Genomic DNA, 23,345 nt, shown 5'->3' with positions numbered 1-23,345 from the left:
GGAGATATAGAAAACAAATACAGTAACCCAGGGTTGACAGGGAAGCAAGCTGAGAAAGAGCCACTGTGTTAAACCCTCAGTGTTTCAAATGCCTTTCAGTGTTAATATAACCTTGTCATTTTATTTTTCTTCTATTCCTCAGTGGCCTGCTATCCCATGTAAAAATTCCTTCTTTTCCTTTCCAAAATCTCTACTTATACAGACATTCACACATAGTAAAATGTTAGTGATTGTAAACCACATGCATTGACACAGCAATTCCTAGGTGGTAAAACAAATATTTTTAGTTAAAACTACAGAGTGAAATTTACTTTTGCAGAATGCAGTTACCTTGATTAGATTTAGGTAGGATACCTAATACTTGCTGTCGTCATGTCCTTAGCAACTCCAGGCACTGGATTGGATTTGTCTCTTAGCCAAGAGAAGGGAAGTAAACAGGAGCTGCAGAGAAGCAAAACCTTATGAAATGCAGAACATGATTTTGTTTCCATTATCAGTTTAGAGATGCTAACAATAGATTGTACACACTTCCTCCCTTACCTCTAAAGTAACTCTGTCAAAACAAATTGTTTTTAGTGTAAAACCCAAATTGATGAACCTGGTTTCTTATTTCATGAGTGAGAGGCTGGCACAGGAAAACCAGAAAAAGACCCAGGACTCATTGGTAGAATAGGTGGTTTATAATGTGTTAAATGTGTTTATTTGCACTTCCAAAGTTCAGATTTCCTCATACATTTTCATACTGATAGAGATAAAATGCGAAAGTCTTAAATCCCTCTATGCCATGCTGAGTTGCTAAGGGCTGTTGAGTTTTTGTTATTTCTCCTCTCGAGTTAGCTCTGATTATGCCTGCTGAGTGAAAAATTTGTATTTGCCGACAGAAATAGGAACCATACCACGTGCACTTGCACTCAGCAAATGCTCCAATACATCACAAAGATTTGCTCAACCCACCTTCAGAGGCCAAATCGAGCGTGTTATTTTCTGTTTAGATCTGATCCTGAAGACTATCAGTCAGGAGTGTTTCTCAATCTCTGATTTAAAAAAGGCCTACAAAGCTGCAAGTGTTCATGCACAGTCTCATTAGAGGACTGGATGGAGTGACCCTGGTCTTCTAGCACAAAGCTGTGAGTGAACTTCAAATATGAGAATGCATCAATCAAATCCAAGTAAGGCTTTTATGTCATTTTTTCTACTTTGACTTTAAAGTCCTAAAGGAATGCCCTTCCCACTGTACAGCCAAGGATCATTCAACAGCAGCAAACAAACCAATAAAAAAGCCTCTCAGAAGGATTTTACTCCCCTCACAAAGGGGAATGCAAGATATTTTACTAATATGTTTTCTAACAAAATAGTAAATATACTTGGCTCATTTCATAGCTCTGTCTGAATGATTTTTGCCAGTCTGGAGGGCTCAGAAATATGTGCAAAAAATGGAAAGTTTATTATAAAAATGATGAAAAGGGAGGGTTTGTGCTTTTTACTTTAAACCAGCATTGATGCAGCTTTTTGCACTCTTTTGATTTTTTAACCTAATTATTGAAGGAAGGTTCAAGGAAGATAGACAAAAATATATTTGAGAACAGTGCCATATTTGGTCCAGATACTTGGTGCTATAGCACAGTGTCGTATGTAATTATTTTCTGTGTAAATAATGATGACATTTTAGTGACTATTCCTAAAAGAAAGAATTAAATTAAAAAGATATTACACTTCATCATCCAAAATTCTTTTTCTAAAACTGTGATGATGAAGTAAACTGTGATCATAAACGAGGGGAAGTTTTGATTCAAACAAAACCAAGGATCCAAAAATAAATCCAGTCCAGGGATGACTCTCCATATAAATTTCCTACAAATAAAATGAGCTAGAGGAGTTTGAAAAAAACAGAAGTTAGATAGATGAAACAAGCATAAAAGTGCCAAGTGACCAAAACTTTGGAAGTCTGACAAACATATTGAAAAAGCGGTTTGTACTCGGCAGGGTTTAGCTGAGGCTAGAAGGACCTAATATTTTGTGTTTGTCTACAAGATATCCTTTTGTTTCTGTTCCATGGGGCTTTTTTTCCCTAAACTTCATAGATTATGAAGCAGCCATGACTTAAACACCACACCATGTCATCTATATTTACAAACACACAAGTTTTTTTCAGTTTTTAATATGTGGCAATATTTCCATCATTATATTAAAAACTTGGGGTTTTGCAGGCCTTCAGATGTTCAGAAGAATTATGCAGATTTTATAAATGAGTACTAGAGCACTTATGCCACATGATGGTGCCCCATCTGTGTTTCTCCCTGTAGTGTTTTACTGGGCATCTGTGTAAACTGCTACTTTTTTGTTTGTTTGTTAACTAGCTCATTGCATAAAAATCATCACGCATTACCTGTTATAATTTTAATGTTTCAGAATATACAATCCTTTTTTTTTCAAAGAGAGATTATATTGAGTCCTCAGTTTGCTTTCACTCTTACAGTTTCTGAAACCAGATGTCAAGCTACTTCTCTTTTCAGTCACTTCAAATCCAACAAATTGAACAAATTAAACTTTTGCTCCTGACTCCTGAATACCACATATTTCTTTACTTTTCTGACACTGTGTTGGTTTTAACCTTTGCATTAACTCACATACATCTCCAGTTTACTGTATTATTAGATATACATTTATGAATTTATAAATTAATAGGTATGTACTTACATTTTTTTAAAATCTACCTGCTAAATCAGCTAGGTTTTCTCTTGATTGTATGTTTGCTCTATTCAGTTACTTGATTCACTTTTTTTAATGAGACTCTGAATACCTTTTTGTGAGATTTGGGGTTTTTTGCTCCCTGTTGCTCCAGGAAACAAACGTAACAAACTTTGTTATGCTTAGTTGCAGTGTCTTAGAACCTACTCTAAAATCTTTATATGTTTTTCCTGTTGAGAAATAATTAGGCATAGTTTTTCCTCAATGTTACAATTTTTAATTTCAATTTCTAGCAAAATCAAGTTTTTTGATTGATTATTTGTAGATCTAGCTGGAGATTTTCATTACCCTAAAATACAGTTTACTAAACCTGATGATTCAGTGCCTGGACCCAGTAGCCGTGGGCCCATAGGGACTGTAAGAAAAGACTGGAAAAATTCAGAAATCTGAGAAGGTTGCTGTAGTTTAGAAATGGCTGCATGCATTTTTGTGTGTTAACTTGATGTATATCCAGTACAAAATTAATTTTTAATCTTAATCTGATCCACAATTTATGTTTTCCAACATTCATTGATTTTCTCTTTTCCAAGAGAGTTGTAGAGGCAATTTGGTATTTTGTCTGTTTTCCTTTTTCTTTTTCATGTGGAGATACACAGATTTTGAAGTACTTACTGTGGAGCAAGTGGGCATTCAATATATCAACAACAATAGAGTGTGTATGGCTGTGATCTTTGATTTCATTAGCAAAAGTTAAAAATACAGGTATATGTTTTGCCATCAAGGGACAGACTTTTCTACACAGAAACTTGCTTGGTTGCTGTCTGAAAAGTGTTACAAAAATTATTTTGTACAGTGTTCATTGGGTGGTAAATAAGCAAATTGTGATTTATGAAAAAGAGAATACTAAACTATGTCAGGTTTAAAGTCTAGGACACGTCCGTATAACACAATCACTGTTGTGTCGCAGCATTGTACTGTAAACACAACTGAGGGTGATCACTTCAAATGCTTAACACTCCCCTACCTTCTCTGTTATGAAGTGATCTGTGCAAAGTTCTGTGCAAAGTTCTGTGCAAAGTTCAAGCTGCTACAAAACTAACAATGACAAACTTGCAGTGAGCAAGTGCCAACTATGCTTGTGAAATTCCTGTTAAAAATGTGTTTTCTGGTGTTCTCAGATGTGTGGGCAAGTTTAGATAAGGTTTTGCCTATGTAGAGTCAAGTGAGACTAACCAGCAGTACAGTATTATGACAATATTGCAACAAGTAGACAATCTAAAAAGATATGCCTGCAACAAACACGGAAAATGTTATCCTAACCTTTCTTTTTCTCAAAAAAAAAAAAAGTCAGCTTCCAACAAGTAATTGTCTATATCTTTCTAACCATACCTGAAAATAGCACATTTTTATGGGTTTATCAATTTTCTTTCTCACAGAAACACTCAGAAATATTTGCCAATAAAGAGATACTTATCTCACTTGCCTTTTCTTCCTTTCTTCTTTCCCACCTCATCCCATGTTCCTACAGGACATGTTACTGCTTCTAGTACAGATATTCAGTTATCATCTGATACTGACAGTGCCAGATGTTTGATGTTATCTTAGTTTGTCCAACTTTGGATTTGGTTTTATTTTAATAAGGAAATACTATGCTGCTTCTCATTGTTTGGTTTTCGAAAGGAAATTGATCGTGCTTGAGCAGACTCAGCCAAGAAACAGAAGAGTCATATAATTTTGTTTCAACAGACTTCATTTGAACTAGTAAGTCCAGCAGCTATTGATCATGATATCCTCTATTACTTCTGCTGTTAGTCTTTACCTTTTTTATGTTTTAGGTTACATATGCTTTCTTTCATTTTAACCATCTCTCAGATGTGTGTTCAGCACTGGGTGTCTCTGACTATGATGTCTTCCTTTCAACAGCTATTTTATGACTTTTGTTCCCTACTGTTTCTTCTACAGATTTCATTAATTTAGTTAAATTTGGCTGGACTCACAAGTTTCAAGATTAACTTTTCATAATTTCTCTACCAGTCTTTTCCTCAAATACTACTCTCATGCTGAGATGCCCATACATGAGATAGGAATTCCCAAATCATTCTCCTTAGCAATGGTCATATCATTCATCTGATTTGCTGTTTCACAGATTTTTCTAAATCTTTCTAGAAACCAGAACATAATTCACTCTAACATCTGTCAAGTGAATAATCAGATCAGACTCGATCCAGATGTTAGCCAGAATACTGTCAATAGCTTCTTCACAGAAAAATTATGGTTAAGAAAGACTGAGAATAATTAGAATAATTTTCCTTGGAAATTATATGTTGATGCTGGAATATAAGCATAGTTCTGTTTATTAAAAAAAAAAAGAAGTTACTACAGCCATGTTTATATCTGAGAAGGGAATGAAACATTTCAGAAACAAAGGGGCTGTTTTTATGGCAATAGCATCTAAGTGCCCTGAGAGTTGCTGATTCCTCAGTCATAATCAATGTATCCAAAGTTGGAACATATGCTCCAGACAATCTTCTTAATTTCCTGAGCAGTTCAAACAAATCTAGAAAAAAGAGTTTGAGAGGAGAATGAACAGTTAATTAAAACAGACATGGCAACAATCAGCAGAGAAAAACAGCCCTGAGGTAGGTGTTATTAGAAGAGCCTGAAAATGTCTGATTAAAAAAAAAAAAAAAAAAAAGATTTACAGGCTGTAGGTTGTTCTGTACTCTACCACTACTTTTACATAAAAAATGCAAGATTTCTGCCCATTGTATGCTAAGCCATTTCCTATAACTTTCCTGTTTCATATTTGATGTTGAAAGGCAATAATTCCTTTTGCTACAAGTATATATTTTAAGCTAGACTAGGATAGCTTGTGTGGGATTTGTCTTACATAACTTGAACTGTCTACAGCTAAAGACAGCTGTGTCCAGGTTTCATTTTGCAGCAGTGGAGAGAACTAGAGCAAATAGGTACTTTTAGGGGGTAATGCAGCAAATGTATTTTAATATACTCTGGGATGAAGTCAGTTGTGCCACAGAAATTTTCTTCAGAGATTATAAATACGCAAGTCTGCTGCAGAAATATCTACTGGGAGGTGAATCCCACCTCTCATGCTTAGCTCAAAGTAAGATGTGGACATAGAATAATCTCTTCCAAGAGCTGGGTTTTCTGCTTTTGGAGAGGAAATGTTGTATCTGATTCTTCTTATTTCAAAAAGAAAAATAACCTCCTGAAGCATATCATGGAATCCAACTTGTCCCATGTGTGTCAGGTCATCTTTTTAGATTGTCCTTGTCATTGTCCACCTCCTTTTAGGTATCTCTTACCCACCAGCTGAGAACAGCCCTGGAATCCACATGAAACCAGATGAACCACATGTATTTATATGTTGTTCTGAGATGAGGTGGAATTGCGTTTAAATGATTTCTTTAAATGGGTCATAACAAATGACATCTCCATATTGTGATGATCAAAGCAGGTCATCGTGGGCGGTGGGGGACCATTTGAGGCCATATTAGAGCTATTGAGAAAATTGCTCTTTATCTCTACTCAACCTAGGATGCAAAGTTACCTGTAACATTGGAACTTCTGAAGTATTTTTTTTATTCTCATAATAAAAGCCACAGATTATGACAAATCTCGTGTTGCCCTTCAGAGATACATCATCTAGTACTTGAGGCCAAGAAATTAGTACTTTCCATAATAGGTAAGGGAAATTGAATAATTGATCTGTGGTTTATGGGGGTTCTTTCTCTAAGAAGGAAAACCATGAAAGTCTCAGTCAAGTGGGTTAACATGATTTATTTTTTTTAGCACACAATTATCACAAGTTCATTTAACATAAATTCTACACTCGAATATTTATTTTGCCCTATTTTTTGTTGTTGTTTCTTCTTAGCATAGCCACATGACCATGTTTTTGTGAATACTTTATACTAATATTTTCTGCCTGGAAATGTGTTTAATATTGTGGCTAGTGTGATTTTTAACTAAGAATATTCTATTATACGTTTTTTTTCTGAAGACAGTGAAGCAAATAAGTGCTTGTCTTCCAATAAATGGCATAAATTGGGCTATTTCAATGGAATTTCACATGATGACAAGTCACTAATTTTTTTCATATTTTGCCATCACATGGAATCTTTGCATCTGAATTGTTTATGCTCAAATAATTTAAAAAGCTATATCAATTTGCAGATATCTTCCTTGCTAGCCACAAAAATACCCATTTTTTGTGTGGCATTTTCTAATACATGTATGATGTTATGATGCATGCTTTTTAACACAGTATTAAGTTAATAATACTTAAGAAGAAGAAGAATCCACTTCATGTGTATCCTGTAGGAATCAGAGAAAGCAGGTTTGTCCAGTAAAAAAACAATGGACACTTCTATATTTCAAAGTGAGTAGTCCTACAACCTTCATGAAATACAGTCCTAAAGTGCTACAACCTATATAAGACTGATGAAAAACTGGTGCAATTTCTATATATAAAAGAAATTCAATTTTAGGATTACAAGATATAAAATAGAAATTATAAAATTTCATACAAGAAATCCTGATGATAGTGTGGGATAGTTTTAAGCATAGGATGATTAAATCGAGTAATGACCAGTGTAGGTATAACACTCAAACTCTGAGGATGTCTTGGTGTGAATCTGGGGTCACAAGGCCAAGTGGTTCTTCAGACGCGCATGAAAACACTTGATATCCCCAGTCAACCTTGCTGTAAAGGGATTTCTTAAGCTTGAGGATGGACAAATCAGAAGCAGCTGAACTTGATGCTAAGCACATCTCAATTCCTTTGCATATAGTGTTAGGGAAAGGTATCAGTATACCTTCCCCACACCCATCCTGTTATGTCAAAGAGATCTGGGGAAGCACAGATAGGAGGAAGAGGCCTGCATAGAAAACACAAGAAGAATAATTTTAAAAAATTACATGAAGCACAACATCAGAACTTCTGCTTTCTTCATACTTCTATATCATGGAAATAACTAATTCAAAACAAATCAGTGCTCTGAATACACCTGGGAAAAAATTGCTATTATTACCCTTTACTGAGTCTGACCAAACATTCACCTAGCCAGCACTCTTTTTTCTGTAAAAGCAGGTGCAAATGTTTGCAGAAATATATATGAATGTACACAGAAAGCAGACGAATGCATAGTAATCATCTAACAGACCTTAGCCTGAACTTGCAACCCTTATTCATGTGCATAAAGTCCCCTTGAAATCAGGGGATTAGTGTCCTGACAGTATTGTTCTATTCCACTTTTTAACAGAAATATCATCATGAGCTTTCGAAATGGATATTGATCCTCTAAACTCTCTTATGAAAAGGCCCAGTAGAGTTTCCTAAGAGAAGCAAGGGTTTACAGAGCAGTCAGGGTATAATTTCAGCTAAACCTGGAATGTGCAACTGTCTCTATAATTTGTTTCATAATTGCTGCATAATGCACATAACCTCCCATTGACTCCCCCTGTATGTTTAAAAGTATTCAAGTATGGTTTTAGTATAGAAGATTTAAGTATGGTTTCAACTTTGTTCCTGAAATACTCTTCTCTGGAAAAATGCTCCTAATAAAAATACAGTTTTTGTTATTTTCATGAATCCGTCAGAGTTGCAACATTTTGTGATGAGCTATATAATGTCTCCCTTCGACTACAGTTTTTAGAAAATTTTATTCTTTGTGCCATATTTTAAATAAAAATTTAAAAAACCACCAACTAACCAAAACAGGAAGCAAACAAACAAAAAACCAAACCAAATCAAAACCCCAGTCACTTATGTATCAGAGAAAAATGTTAGGTAAAAATTATATTACCATATTCTCTTTTCAATGCTGATCAAATACACTTTCCACCATTCTCATGGAAAACTTGGGATGCTTAGATATCATAAAATGATTGTGACATTCACTGGCATAAGAAAATGGTAAGGATTCCAAAATGTTCATGGTGTTTAGAGGTAGTCATGAACCATGGATTTGCATGCATCAGACTGCATCAAGTAGCTAAGCCAGTATTCTACACATACCTAATCTCTGAGTACATAAAGTGCTGCATGTAATATTACTGAAACAACAATCTAGCTTTTAAAAAAACGCTTTTGGATACTATTTAGTTAGAAAAAGAATCAATATTCCTTCAGCACTCACAACCCACTCAATAGCTTAACTGATATGTTGTTCAGGAAAGGTTAAAAAGAGAGAGAGAAAGAAAGAAAGAGTGAAGGCACAGAAAGAAGCAGGAAAGGAAGGGAAAAAAAATCGTGCCACCAAGCTACAAGCTGCATAGGGAAATTAATATTCAAAAGGTTAAGGTGTCTGTGAAATGTATGTAATGAGTAACGCTCATAGTTTGTTACTATAGGTTCATTGCCTCTAATGTTGAGGACGGCACATGGATAATTTACGATTCCCATTGTCCCCTCTGCAGGGATTAATTCTGAATTATTTATATACCTATATGCGCACAGAACTGAAACATTTTAGTTAAAGTCAGCCACTCACTCATAGTCTTGAAATTATGCAGCCCTTGTTGCTAAAAATGATGTTAGCCTCTTGTGATTTAAGTCATAACATTTTATTTTCAGTCCCACTGAGAGAGAAAGCATACAGGAGGAAAAAAAAAATATTTTCCTGAAGAAATCTCTGAATGCATTTTTTAAAGATTTAAATAGATAATGGTAATTTGTTGAGTTAAATTATTGTTGTAGCACGCATGTAAATAAACCTTTATTTTATTCATGATTAGAGATAATTTTCCTATTGCTCTGTGAGATTATGTTTTTAAGATGGTTATCCTTAAATACAAAAGCTTTGTATTTCAGTAAAGGAAATTCCATCTACTTATTAATTAATCAAAGAATGGAATTTCATTTTGGGAAATTGGTCTCAATTGTTAAGAATTCCCACTGAATCACTGCCTTTGGTACAAATAAAAGCTTCACTCCTGTTTCCATTTGAACTCCAGTGGTTCCTTGCTCTTCTAAACGGCTCTTTTAGATACATCAAAATTCTTTAATCATGCAAAAAATGCAGACATTAAACACTTTTTAATAAAATATTAGATTAGGGAGTGTCTTGAGCTCTACACTGATGTTAGTGTTTGATAAAGATCTAACCCAGTCAGCATGAGCAGGTCATAGGCATTTTGTCTAAGCTAGATATCAATTTAGCATGCTACATCTGGTTTAAACCATTTTTACTTCATCTGCAGGAGCAGCATCTTTTTCCTTGATTTGTACTTCAAACGCATTTCAATATGACATAGTTGCGGTGCAAAGTTTCAAGTTTATTGATATACAGATGTCACATGCAAAGGGCAATTAATAAAAAGGGTGAGAGAAAAGAAACCGTTGCTTGAGCAGCCCCAAGCCTTTAGGGTTTCAGATGAACTGGCTGTCTCTGCCTTCAGGAATTGTACCCATAATGATGACTGTTCATTGCAAGCAGACAGCATAGTCTGTGAGCAGAGTATTTAATACCGGCTGGATAAAGATGTAAAAGTATCTGACACGGGAAAGAAAAAAAAAAAAAACATATAAAAGATCAATCCTTCTTTTTCCCCCTTCTGTACAATTCAACAATTGCTAATGAATTAGGAGGAGGAGCATATTGATGTACTGCTTGACTGTAACACAAAGAAGTGTAGTTAGTAAAAAGCTGCAGTGGGTAATGAACAGTATTTTAACTCGGCAGTTTAACCTCCGTGTCTGTCAGCAATGACCTTTTACCAACCCCAATGAGAGCCTGATTTCTCACTTTTGCTACTCACTGCTGGATGAGTGAATGTAGAATTTGACAGTGAGAGGTTTTACATGAAAGGGGAAGGCACTTAAAAAGCATGTTTTGTGATGATAGGCTACATTTATTCACTGTTCATTACGCTGGGTGCAACGACAGCGTTGGTGGATTGATTGGGTGTGAGCAGCTTGTCTTCTGGGGCAGGGAGGAGGCGTTATTGACCTGCATGGGAGCCGAGTTGGCCTCCAGATGACCCCCCTTTCACCTGGAATTGACCTTGAAAACAACCTAGGGTTCACCCCTCTTTGAATAAATAGAAAAGTGTCTTAGCAGCATGTGGATTATTAGAATTGACATATTGCACATTTCTCCTTTTTCAACTTTTATAGAGGTGCGGGTGTATGTGGTGGAGGGAGAGTGTTGCCTTTTAAATTTCCAGATCCAGCAGCTGCACAGCTTGATATTTGTACAGATTTATGGCAGGAGGCACCTAGACTTTCTCCTGCTTGATGCTAAATTTTACCATTCATCATTATTGATTAGAGTCTACACTCTATGACGGAGACCAAACCTTACTATGACAATTGCTATTTCAGTTGTTATGGACCATAATGGGCCGTAGGGATGATTTAAAAGAGCACAATAGCTATCTGTAATTACACATGAATAATCCATGAATTCTCTAGCACAGTGCTTATAATCAGACCCTAACAGCCAAGGCCAGACATTTGTACTTGTTTCCTCTTCAACAACTAGACCAGAAGTCACCTCTGTGTGTAAGCTCAGCCACAACAGGCCAGAAGATATTGTCTCCTTCTGTGTCCAATCTTGACTTTTCTTCCTGTGTTTAAAATAAATAAAGTAGAGGGTAGTGGAGTATTGCACCACCGCCGAAGGTGCAACCCCCTAATGAACTTCACTTGGCATGGAGAGCTGCCTGGAGCTGCCTTCTCAGAAGCTGTTTCCTTCAGTTTTGTTTTGTTTCATCAGACACGGTTATATTTCAGAGTTTCTAAACCCTGATGATAGCTTGCTTCTATGACAACCCTTTTTTGTGCAGAAAGACAAATACGAGAAACAGCTACAGCAGCTAGTTTAAAAGTCTGTGCTTAATTTTCTGTCAGCTTATTCTACATTGAAGATTTTCTGAATTGTTGCCCAACTTTAACTGCCTTAGTTTTGAAATATTAAGAGCATTGATCCCACAAGTGTCTTTATGTGGGTTATATGCAACTCTTTCAGAGAGCTGCATTGGTGATAATAGCTTCAATTGGTGGCATCGTAAAAATGGCATCACATAAGAAATAAAGTTAGGTGGACTAAATTTATCTAAAACAAGGCTTCTTCACTCAGAGATGCGTCATTCTGAGCTAATTAGACAAAATCCAGGTGGCTAACATTCTGCAACATCTACACAGTAACCATTTTCTGCTAAGCTTATAACCTTCTTCCTCTGACTGTCCTAGACTTCCACGTTGGTCCTAGTTAAGGAAAGCATATTATCTGTGCTGGTCAAGGCACCTCATGTTTTGGTTTTTTTTTTATTTTCAGCAATACGTATCTGGGTGCCCATCCTGTTTTGGGCTCTGCAAACAATATTTCCTTTCTAATGCAGGGCTGCAGAGGGATTTTCATTCTTTGGAAGCCATTGTTTTTTTCCCTCCAAGTTCTAAAGCTGGAGCATAGTTTGATCATGCTGTTAAATGGGCCTTGTTGCAAAATTAAAATGTAATGTATCCTAAAAAAATAAAGCCAGCTATTGCCAAATGAAATAAGAGCCTATACAATTTTATTCTGAGTCATGCAAATGATGTTTTTCAAATATTATTTCCCCCTAACTGCTGACATTTATCTGTACATCAAGCAAACACAAAGCAGGGATGTGTTTTCTTTAACAGCTGAGTCTGTACAGAACACACACACACAAAAAGTGACTTATAATTGGTATGACAATAGAAACCCATGTAGTAGCACAGTCAGCTTCCATCTCATCTTTGTTCCTACGTCTCTATAAAGGATACGGCAGTTTTGCCCAGAGGAAGAAATAAAAGGGAATCCTCGTTAAAAGGTACATTAACGAAAAACAGAATAGCTTTACTGGGGACATGTGCAGAAAGGGATGTTTGAGTAGCAAATGATAATTTACTTTTGAGGTATATTAAAAAGGTTTAATCTTACTGATCATGAGTTAAATTGGATGTTTTAATCAGTTAGTGAGTGCCAAAAAATAATTATGCTGGAGTGCTTAGTCTGCAGAATGTGTACACAAAGCATATAAATCCTTTCCTTCCCCAGGGATTTCTCAGAATAACACACAACTAAAAGACAAAAGCGATATCAAACTCATATAAATTAACATTGCAAATGATCTGAAAAGTACACTAAATAATATGATTCTATCACTCTAAATATGCTGTTCAGGGGAGAGTGTCCAACACAAATACTTTCATTAATCTCTTATATTCTCACTAAACTTCTTCAGAAAACTTTTCTGCCATTTGCTTTCTGCAGTTCAATTGAAGGTCATCCTATGCATAGCAAAAGTGGGATGATATCTATGTACAGAAATCTGTCATCTTTTCTGAAATAAATGTTCAAAACTGAATTAATGTCACCTATTTCTTCCTCTTAGGAAGAAAAGTATTTGTCAGTATTTATGATCCAAAACAATGCACCCTAATGTATCTTTTTATTCAGTTTTGTAGCTTTGCATAGAAGCATGTAAAGATTTCATTTACAAGGGATCTTTTTTCAATTTAGTATAGTAGATAGCTACAGTGTACGTGTGCATGCATGTGTGTGTTCATAATTACCGTAGATTGGATGCAAATTTAAATGAGATGGCAGCCTTGTAGGTGAAATGATCTTTAATCTTTGAAGCTTTTGCAAAATAATTTTGATGCTAAATTATTTGTATAGTCCTTTTACTTAGAAAACATAAGAACATGCCCATCACATACTATATTTCCATGAAGGGGATTGTTTTGGAAGCACTCAAGATATTTGTGAAATATGAAAAATACTTTTATGAGCCAAGGTTTTATTTTTTTCAATTTCTCAAGTTCTTATTTTCACACTTTCAGGTTTGTTTTTTTTTAAAAAAAGAAACTAGTTGATTTTTTTTTTTTATAATAAGGAAATCTCACTGGATAATCCCTCCAACTGGGACTAACGGGACAATTTGAAGATTTTAAAATTAGCCCATGCAGTTTCACTCCCTCCATACCCAAAACTGAAGAGGGACACTGATCGAAAATAGCAGTGGCTGTTATGCTGAAATGGTGAGTTTGTCACTGTAACATAATCTTCCTCCCCTTCTAGTACAGCTGGGTTTGTCATAAGGGTTTTGTTTACTATAAAAGGCCATACATATAGAATCAGTTTCCACTAGACCCATTTGTTCCTTAGGAGCTGACTCTACAGAAGGCAATAGAGTTATTTAGGATTGCAAAGTCAATCAGATCATACTTCCTTTATTTTGTTTTAATTTACATGCCTCACTATACACGCGTAAGTATCCTACATGCCTTGAATGAATGGCTTAGCAACAGCCTTTTGCAAGACAGGTGCCTAAGGCCCTAAGTACCTAAAAAGTTGAACATACCAGCATACCAGCATACAAGGACATTGTCCTTGTATTAAATTGATGCCAGCTCACAGGAGACCATTCTCACCTTTTTTATTTCAGGTGTAAAATTATTCCAAAATAACATTTGAAATTTGGATTACTGTTTTCTCCTGATGTTTTATACGCAACTGTAAACTATCTAACTGCCTCCCACGTTTGGACCGCTTTCTACTGTGTGCAGCAAAATTAAAAAAAAAAACAACTGATACAAAAACCTGTGCTTTAAGTCTCATCCAGAGATCACTTTAAAGTTTCAAATGCCAAATAAAAACTGTCTTGTTGTACTGAAATATTAAAATGCGTGACTTTGTATGCCACACTTACTGAAATGTCTGCGTATAATTAGGTGAGTTAGAGGCACAATATTAGTCATAAATATGAATGTTCAGATTTTGTTGCTTAAAGTAACAATTTAATTGATAAAAATCTGCTCATGAAAAATTTTTCATAAGCTCAGTAATTACAACAAAAAAGCATCACAGGAAGCACCTTAATTAACCATTTGAGAAGAACATGCTGGTGTGGATTTGCCACTAGTTTTGCTAGTAGGATTCTACAGATAATTTAACTAGTGGTAAGATTCTATGGATAATTCAAGTAGTCAGAGTCTTGGAAAACTCTGTTTCTTTGAAGTTTCAGATTCTAGAATGATCTGATGAGGAAGCTATTATGTTTTATGCAAAACAAATATCTTGTAATCTGTCACAAAAATTGTTCAATATTGTCTCTAATGTTTGGTAAACCATAAAAATTAGAAGATTGATTTAGGCTGGCTGTGTATAAGCCCCCAGTTTTTATCTGAGATTATCCATTGTTTCTTCAGGGCAGTCATTTTTTTTTTCTTTTCTGTCATTCTTAATTTCCCTAAGGATAAAGCAGGAAAGAAACCCCTAAACTTTTAAAATACGCTTCTGAAAAAAAAAATAATTATTATTTAGTTTTTGATTATTGTTAATTGCTACACTATTGCTAACTGTAAGCTTAGCTTTCCTCTACAAAAGCTCATCCACTCTGCAATATTTAAAGTTTGGGTTTTTTTTAATGACAGTTTTTATTTCTTATATTTTGAGTTGTAGTTTTGTGAACTGAAATTTCTTTGCTCATATATTTGGAGTCCAGGAAAATGGTCAAGAGACAAGAATTCCTGTCAAAAAAAAAAAAAAAAAAGGTAGAAAAGGTATTTAAAATCAATAGACAATTGAAAAAGAGAGAAATTCACCAAAAAAAAAAAAAAGTTTCAAGGCATAATGAAAAAAAAAATGAAACCTTTAATTTTGTCTCTGTCCCAACTTTCCAATTTGCATATAATCTTAAATTATCTTTGCCTCTCAAACGATGTTCTTTGCTGTATGGCATTAAAGATACAGATTTCTCTTATGGTATCCTACAGGGGAGGAGAAAACTGGGAGAAGAGAGTAAAGTCTTGAGAATGTAAAATAAAAATCAGAAAAACCGAAAGCATAGAGCTGTTGTCTTGGGAAATGCTGTGAGACAGACGAAAAAAGCTAATAGACAGAAAAAAAAAAAATGGAAGAGAACTGGAGAATGGAAAGTTTTAGAGGTGAGCTAGTGGAGCAGGAGAAATTAAAGACAATTAGGCAGATGTGCAGAAATACAGGATTATTTGAAATTAACTTGAGCAAAATAAGAAAGAACTGAAAACCAATAAAATAAAAGTTAAAGAGTTTCTAAATAATATTTTATTCTTTTTTAATATTTGCTTGAAAATAGGAAGGGATTCCAAATACAGAATTCTTGCTTGAGCTACAGCTTGACAGAGGGAAAATAATAATATCTGTCTCCATATCCATGTCTGGCTGCAAGTTCTTAAAGACAGTTGTAGTCTAATTATGCTGGAGGAAGGAATAATACTTTTCCCAATTTGGCGCACGACTGTTTACTTCTGAACTGAGCTGCAAGGGGTTTTGTGACAAATCCAACTTTAAGAAGCAAATGACCAATTTGTAAGACCTTGAAGTGAGAATACTCACTTGGAGATGGCTGCGTGGAGACCTCATAGCAACCTTCCAGTATCTGAAGAAGACCTACAGGGATGCTGGGGAGGGACTCTTCACTAGGGATTGTAGTGGTATGACAAGGGGTAATGGGTTCAAACTTAAACAGGGGAAGTTTAGATTAGATATAAGGAAGAAATTCTTTACTGTAAGGGTGGTGAGGCATTGGAATGGGTTGCCCAAGGAAGCTGTAAATGCTCCATCCCTGGAGGTGCTCAAAGCCACTTTGGACAGAGCCTTGGGTGTCATGGTTTAGTGTGAGGTGTCCCTGCCCATACTCGGGGGGGGTGGAGCTAGATGACATTAAGATCCTTTCCAACCCTAACTATTCTATGATTCTATGATTCTTAAGTTCAACATTCGCAGTGCAGTTACGCAAAGATATTGAAAACAAACAGGGTTGTTCATCTCGTAGATGTACATGTGAGAGAATGAGGAAGAGGCAATTATAGTATATAAACATTCACACCATTCTTTATACAGCTAAGCTTCAAAAAACATATTTTAATAAAAACAAAATTATTCAGTCTCTTAGATGTTGCCAGTCACACATCCCATGTCAATTACTTGCACCCAAAGCAATATCTTGTTTCCAAGGGCACAGAATTGTCTTTGTTCTTTGCTGGGAATTTCTGCATTGGAGGGATTTCTGGTAGAAGGTATGAGTTTCTATTTTATTAAGATGTGGAGGTTTGCAGTCATGGTGAGCATGATTTCAGCAGGGAAAGGAAACTCTTGATATTCCAGATCATGCTGAAAAAAAGTCAATTTACTTACTAGTGTTTTTCTGACAATTTTGTTGTTATCGAAGGTGGTTTTGTTGGAATAAAAGCTCTCTTTTCTTGTGCTGGATCTCATCCTCCTCTTCTTGACACAGTAGTGGCATCACAAGCCCGAGTGCTTGAGATTGGTTTGTTGCTGTGGAAATAGGTGCGATCACAAATAAAAGTTGTTGACCTCACTGCAAAATGAGATAGGACAGGTTAATGGAAGGACAGGTTAATGGAACTGTGTAAGTTGTTATGTAGTCATATATAATGTAATGTGCCTGTGTGGTATGAGTAATTACACATATTGTACTGAGCATTAAGGTATTAGAAGTGCAGAAGAATATTGTCAAAGATTTCCTGTGATGTGATTGTCTTCAGGAGAAACCCTGACATCAAAAGCACAAAATCCTTGTTTCAACAGTTTTTTTCAATGTTTTTCTTACAACAGGTAGTAAAAAAAAAACAAAAACTAGTCTTGTCTCCAGTATCATAACTATTCTATTTATGTGAAGAAATAATACAGACTCACCTGGTATTAACTGCTGCATGTAACTGAGCACATGCGTCTGCATACATTAAATATTTTACTTTTTTTCTACCATTTTTTAAAGTCTCCTTTCGTCCTACAGCTTGTAAAGACAAATTGAACTGTACTTGGTTTTCAAACTTTTCTCATTATCAGAGTTCTGGTTTTCCTTTAATTTTGGCATCCATAACATATCTTGTGTCCAGTGTATATTTTATGAATTTCTCTCAGCTTTGAATGTAACCAAGGAGCACATAACCTGTTTCCATCATGGCTCCCAGGTGAAATTAGGAGTTCTTCTTCTATGTTTTGACTTTGGCCTCACCAAAGTCCAATTCATGTGAAAAAACTGAGCATTTTCAACAGCCATGTGTGATCCTCACCACTGGCTTCTAACACCATGCATAGTTTTTTATACCTTTATAAAACCTTTAAATGGATACTCCATTAAAGTAAGACTCCATGCAGAGAGTTGTTCTTATGACACACAGTGATGACATGAGCTATTAAGCATGTGGTCTGCAAGAGCCTGTACCTTTTGAACTTTTGTAGTAAATAATTTTATTTCTGCATGTAATGGGTTGTAATGAGAACTAGGAACGCGAATATAGAGATCTTCAGGAGGAGGCAGGTGTCAAGTAAAATGATACATAACCTTTTAGTTAATGGCAGATAGAAATGGACTTTCTGTGCATGACATTTTGAGTGCTCATGACTTTTAGCAGTTCAGATGTACAAGTGGTATACTCTTCAAAATCCATTTCCCACCCTGTTTTCTTTGGTCTTCCTAGTATTTATGCGGTTCCTGATTTTGGCTTACCCCCAGGAAAAATCAATTCAACATGCCATGAATAGTTTTTGGTGGTAATTTAAGTTATCACTGAATTTCAAACCACAGTCTTTGTTTTTTAGGAGATAAGTAAGCATGGATAGTAGGCCTGGGCAAGAGGTGAAAGATTTTGGTGCAAAATATGAGTTCCTTCAGAATGTCACATCTGAGAGGCTGTAAATTCAGCTGCCTCAAAGATAATGGTGAAACATCCTCTCAAAGTACAGCAGGGTTGATGATCTTTACTTGTAGGTCAGCAAGGTAAGATCATCAACTGCTGACTCTTCGTCAAGTGGTAGGGGGTCAAAAGCCAGCAGCAGCTGACAGCTGGCACTGCAGAGTATTTCTTTCATCTTCTTTCCTGAACAAGAAGGAAGCATGCCAGATAGATTAGAATTGGCAAGGTAATTAACTTTGCAAAATTGCAATTTTTAAGGTATGACCTATGGGATTTTCAAAGCGACTTTGAAATGAAGCGATATTTACCTCTTTCTTGCATCATAATTTACAGATGTGTACAGTATAGTACAGACAGTATAAAATAAGACTTTTATTAAAAAAAACATTTTTGCCCATCTAGTGCTGTGAAGAAAACAAGAGCAAAATATGTATCTGTGAGGTTTGCTCTGGAAGTAATGGTAATCTGGATAATGCTGTTACATCATCTAATGGCAGAAAGGTAAAAGGATGAGTTATGGAGTGTGTTGTTTGTAAATTAAGTAACTTGTAGATTTTGTTTGTAAATTAAGTAACTTGTAAATTAAGTTACCATATTGCAATGACAGTTTCTGGCTTTATTAATGCTTTGGTTTTGACCACAAGCCTTATCTCCTTATTGATTAAGTCTCTGGCATAGCTAGGAAAAGAAGTCCGTTTCTGAGAGTATTTCTGTGAAAAATCGTGTTTTCCCAGTTTTCAATGAGGAAGAATTAGAAAGAACAGAAAATAAACAACCTCCCTGAAGGGCCCCCTTCTAAAGCCTGAGCTCACTTATAAACTGTTGACAGTTCCCTATACAAAGCCATTACAAATACCAGATTTCTGAAGTGCTGGGAAACTGCAAGATTAGGTGTTATGCCTAAGGAAATCCACATAAGCAAAACAAAGTAATCCCTCCAGGGTTTTTTAAAGTAATAAATATATATTTTTTTAGCTGGTCTTTATCACCATGCAGAAAATATATAATTTTTCCAGTTGATTTCTTCCTTTCCAGTAATTCTTTGTTTGACAGCTTTTAAGTGATGATGTCAATGCTGCTGTAGAAATAACAGGCATTGATCTGAATTATACTGGACAGTGGGTTTATGTTTCGGGAAAGATTACTCAAGATTTAAATTTGTATTTTAGAAGAATCTGATGGATATTTTGTGCTGTTTTACATGTAATCACTATACATAATATGGAACCGAGAATAAAAATGGAATTTTAGCAGTGCTCGCAATTGGCGATAGATGATAGTGATAGATGCTATCTGGATTTCTAAGAGTGATATCAAAACAGTTTTAAGTAAATCTTCTATGTTGCTTCTGGAGTATACTAGACAAATGTTAGCAACCCATGGCATACCCTAAAAGGGCAGTTTCATTCAGATGGTTAATACAGTTGGATTTACTTTTTCTTTCTGTTACCTCCTCAGATGTGTTATCTTAAATATTCTTACTAACACTTCGGCCACAGCCCTCACTGCATCCTTTATTTTTGATAAAGGCAAAAGTGTATGCTCTTTGCCAAAGATAAGACACCAGGTGTTTCAATAACTGTTAACAGACACTGAAGTAGTAGCTTAAGGAGTAAATATTAACTCCCCATTGAAAATGTGCCTCTTAAAGGTGGAATCCTCTAACAAAATTGTGGCGAATTAATGCAATGCAGATTCTTAATGGAGAATATCAATGACATGTAACAACTTCTTAGGCAACCACATGTGGTCACCTGAGATAGGAAAAGACTGTGATGAACTTTGGAAGCACTGCCTTCTAGCTGCAAAAGGTGGTGCAGAGCGCAGGCAGAAAGTAAGCACAGTTTAATGCAAGCACAGAGTTAAACACTATTCCAAAGCAATTCCAGAAAATAAAGCTACCACTCTTCAGTTCCTCTGTATAATGGCAAGAAGCTTTTGTGTATGCACAATCAAGGGAAGGTTGCGGAATAAACAACAAAGCTCTGCTAGATTTTGCTCACTGCTGAATTCAAAATCAATGTTGTAATTCAAAAAAAAAAAAGAAAAAAAAAACAAAAAAAACCAAGTCAAGTATAACTAGAAGCATGTCAAATATGCAGTAAATTGAGAAGTATTTCAGTCTCTTTACATTAATATCTCATGTGTTGCATTGTGTTACTGTACAGAACCAGGAAAATATAGTAAAATAGTTCGGGCAGCAATCTCTCTTCATTAACCAACACCATTAATCACTGAAGGCTTCATCACAGCTCTGATCTGTGAAACCATTTTTCAGAGGTGCAGAGGTGCTGCAGCAAAGCTAAAGTTCCAGGCAGCACTGACTCCTGCAAGGAGACAACCCTGTGGAGATCAGCCATCCCTCCCTGGCCTTGTTCGACTTGTGAAAGATTTGTGAAGGGCACATCAACCCTCAGTGCAGGTTATGAGTTTCCCTTGCATAGATCTACAGGTAGATGGAGGGCTAGGGTTGGAAACAGGATGTATCCTCTCTTTCCTTCCACTGAGTCATTCTCCATACGGGAGGGTTTTAGTTTTTCTGCAGAGTAGTTGGCCTGTTTTAGCGCCTTTCCCAGCAGCTCTCACTCTGGTTTTGAGTGATTTTGGTGGTTTGTTGGGTTTGGGGGAGTTTTTTGTGGGTTTTTTGGTTGGGGTTTTTTTTGTTGTTTTGTGTTTTTTTTTTTTTTGTCTGTGGTGGTGTTGTTTTGGTTTTGGGGTTGTTTTTTTTAATTCCCTCACAAACAGTGGTATTTCAGCCTTGCTGGTATGGCTGAGCATACTAACTTTAAAATAGGTCTCAGGATGTGCTTCCAACACCTTCTGAACATACAGCTGTCCTTGTTTTGAAACATTTTCTTCAACCTGAGTAAATTTCTAATTCCACCCATATTGTGCTTCTACCTGCTCATCAGGGTTGGACGGGAGAAAGCAACCTTTCTGTCCTGCCATAATGCATTTCCCATCTCTGTTTAAGAGCTGTCATCATCTTAATGAAACCATTACTGCTGGAGTTAAGCAAACTAGTTTTTACTGCAATCTTGTTTTTATGTTTTACCCACAAGCAATTGGCTGCAACATCTTTCTGTATTCAATTGTAGTGAAACAGTCATGCCTCTGCTTTATTTTCTTGAGTAACAATGCTTTCATTGTTCGGTGTGGTCCTCTTTGACACAGAGTACTCTGAGCCATTGATCATATAAAAAAAAAAAAAAATCCCATTGCTTTGAATTTTATTTTACATTGGATTAGAAATTCCATGTCTTTGCAAGGATAATTTTTACAGGGTTGCTATGTTCTGCTAAAGAGTTTCCAGTTCATACTTGTGTTGCGCTGCAGGGGTCAAAACTTGCAGCACGACCACTGTTTCAAAATCATATTTGCAATATGTCTCTTTACATAAAGCATTGGAAGGATATTTTTGGCTCTTCATTTTGAATGATTTGATAGCGAGGTGTCTTTCCCAAATGTGACACTTTTGCACAGAAGCACATCCCCCACAACTGTTAAACTACCAAAACAGGCCAATAATGGAGAACTCAAAACTATGACTTTTCTCTTTGCCTCTGGCTAGCCCTCAAGTATGATACTTTTGAATACTTGTTCTGCATCTTTACAAGTTTTTTATATCAGTTTCCAAATTTGTCAGAGAGATGGAAAAAAATTCAGTAACATGTGCACTTATGCTCTGTATCGTGATCCACATTATTTTCTACTGTGGTAAATGTGACTTAAGTATCTTAACTACCATCTTTCAGCATATGGCTTATATTAAAATGGTGTTTCTATTATCTTAATACCCATGTTTGGTTTTTAATGGTTGCCGTAGACACGTATTTCTACGAATGTTTTCTAAAGTTCTGTATTCAGCAATGAAAGCATTTTAAATTATTTACTTCAGATACACCAAGAAAAGCTTTCATGCTGAAATATACACATATTTTCAAACCCAGTCTTATTTATTTCACCACATGAAGAACTCTAAATAAATGCAAACTGCTTGTTCTATCCCAACTAATAAATAATTCCTGCAGGAGGATAAGGAACATCCAAAGAGGCATACAAGGTGTGGAGGAAAATCTGTGGAAGTAAAAGAAAATTCTTTTCAGGTGCTTTGATTTAAACTTTGTTTTAGCTATGGTCAATATAAATTCCTCCTGAATAATCTGATAGTCTTTCATAATTAGCATGTCAAACATTACTGACTCTTCACATTAATAGAATTAGCTACAACTCCAGATTATGTTGACACAATACTTTTTTAAATGAAGATTTTTATAAAAAAAGATTCTCAAAGAGATACTTTCTTAGGCTCCATCTTTTGGCATAGTTTTCAAATTGAGTGTTGTCGTGGTTTAAGCCCAGCCTGTCACTCAGAAACCATGCAGCTCTTCGCTCACTCCCCCCCTTCCTACCCCCGTTCACAGAGGGATGGAGAGGAGAATGGAAAGAATATAACTGCAATGGGTTGAGATAAAAACAGTCCAGTAAGGAAAATAACAAGGGAAGAGAATACAACTGCTCACCACCCACTGACTGATACCCAGTAGTGATCTCACCCTTCCAGGTAACTGCCCCCAGTTTACATAATGAGCATGACATGCTGTGCTATGGAATACCTCTTTGGTTATTAGTTTGGGTCAGGTGTCCTGTCTCTGCTTCCTCCCGACTTCACCTCCTCCCTGGCAGAGCATGAGACTGAGAAAGTCCTTGGTCAGTAAATATTATTTAGCAACCAGTAAAAACATCAGTGTTATCAGTGCTGTTCCCAGAGTGAAAGTGAAAAGCACAGCAGTGCACCAACTACTAAGAAGGAGAAAAAATGACTGATAGTGCTGAACCCAGGACAAGTGTGTATGGGGAGAAGGTTTCAGAGTGAGTCATTACTCTGAAACAAACTGGATAAGTATCCTGTACTAAACCTATAGAAAATTCATCTTTTGAGGCAGTCTGATGCTATTTC

At 35.9% G+C, this 23,345-nt stretch overlaps 1 long non-coding RNA gene across 1 annotated transcript in view; it reads left to right on the top strand.

Moving 5' to 3' along the window:
- The first annotated feature begins 815 nt into the window (after positions 1-815).
- LOC136005689 (uncharacterized) overlaps positions 816-23,345 on the top strand; it is a 68,496-nt gene continuing 45,966 nt past the window's right edge. The window contains exons 1-2 of the long non-coding RNA XR_010608838.1: positions 816-1,169; positions 13,576-13,720. This is a non-coding gene — a long non-coding RNA (uncharacterized LOC136005689). The remainder of the gene's footprint in view (positions 1,170-13,575; positions 13,721-23,345) is intronic.

This window comes from Lathamus discolor, chromosome Z (genome assembly GCF_037157495.1).
Source record: "Lathamus discolor isolate bLatDis1 chromosome Z, bLatDis1.hap1, whole genome shotgun sequence".
Taxonomy (NCBI): domain Eukaryota; kingdom Metazoa; phylum Chordata; class Aves; order Psittaciformes; family Psittacidae; genus Lathamus; species Lathamus discolor.
Note: the sequence above shows the minus strand (reverse complement) of the source record. Positions and strands in the feature narration are given on the sequence as shown.